The sequence below is a fragment of the Halyomorpha halys genome, unplaced genomic scaffold (assembly GCF_000696795.3).
Source record: "Halyomorpha halys isolate HHAL.00 unplaced genomic scaffold, Hhal_1.1 Scaffold130.1, whole genome shotgun sequence".
Classification (NCBI taxonomy): Eukaryota; Metazoa; Arthropoda; class Insecta; order Hemiptera; family Pentatomidae; genus Halyomorpha; species Halyomorpha halys.
This window is the reverse complement of record NW_027107593.1, coordinates 45,158-46,406: the sequence shown is the minus strand read 5'-3', so window position 1 is coordinate 46,406 and position 1,249 is coordinate 45,158.

Sequence of the window (1,249 nt, the reverse complement as noted above, 5' to 3'; positions counted from 1 at the left end):
GTCCTGATGGATGATTTGATTTGTGACAAAGTAAGGAGCATTAAGGATTTTACGAAGGATTTTGGACTGTAAGGATTGGATTCGAGAGGAATTAGATGGTTTAGTGAAGCCCCATAGCTCAATTCCGTATGTCCAGATAGGCCTTATAATAGTCATGAATCAATCTTTTGTAATGGATTGGAAGTTTGGACCGTTTGTCTAGTAAATATTGTAATAGTCGGAAACGAGCAGTTTCCTGTCTTTTTAGTCTTGTATGAGGATTCCATGTCAGTCGTTTGTCCAGATTTAGTCCTAAGTAACGGATCTGCTCAACAGGAATAAGTCCTAAAACGTTTAAATTATCTTCGCCACCTAGTTCCTTTTGATACCCGCAGGCTCCTGGTTACTTCCTTAATATTCCACCACTTTGATTATTGCAGTGTGGTTTACGAGGGTGTCTCTGGGGATCTCGAAGTAAAATTAAAACGGTTAATTAATTGCTTTGTACGATTCATTTTTGGGGTTCCCACGAACGCCTCTGTCACCCGATTTTATGAAGAGTTGAAGTGGCTTTACCCCTCCATCCGTCGTAAATATTTTCTTGCTTCCTTCTTCTACCAAATTATCCAATCCCGTCGTCCATCGTACATCTCTGATATCCTTTAATTTAAGTAATCAGTGCATTCCCGCAATACCCGCTCACGGCCTTCAGACTTATATGTAAGTCCCCATCGAACCGCAGCCTTTGGTAGATCTTTCCTCATCCGCTCCTCTTCCTTTGGAATTTGATTCCCTCTTTCATTCGTAATTCTAATACCCCTCCAACCCTCGAATCCCGTATCTTCGACCACCTTCTGTCCACCCAATTCCGGAAGAATAACAATTGAAAGTTACAAACAAGGTTTATATATTTCTGTACTTAATGTCTCAGATTTTTGTTTATTCTTGTAAATATATACATTAGTAGAAATTGTACCTCTCCATTTATTAGTTTCAGTTTAATTATATTTGATTTTTTTTTATTACTTATTATCAGAAGTGTTTGTCATCTAACGTTTTATGATATGACATATGATTTTACTTTATTTATTCTATTCTTATTTTATGTATTCTGTTAATTATTGTTGTTCGTTTTTATCTTTTTAAATTCATTATTTTATTATATTTTATGACGTTTTATAATTTCATTTTTATTTTGTATTTCACTCTAAGGCTCTGAAGCCTAATTTTGACGCCTGTACATTATTCTAAAGGGATCAATCCCAGAATA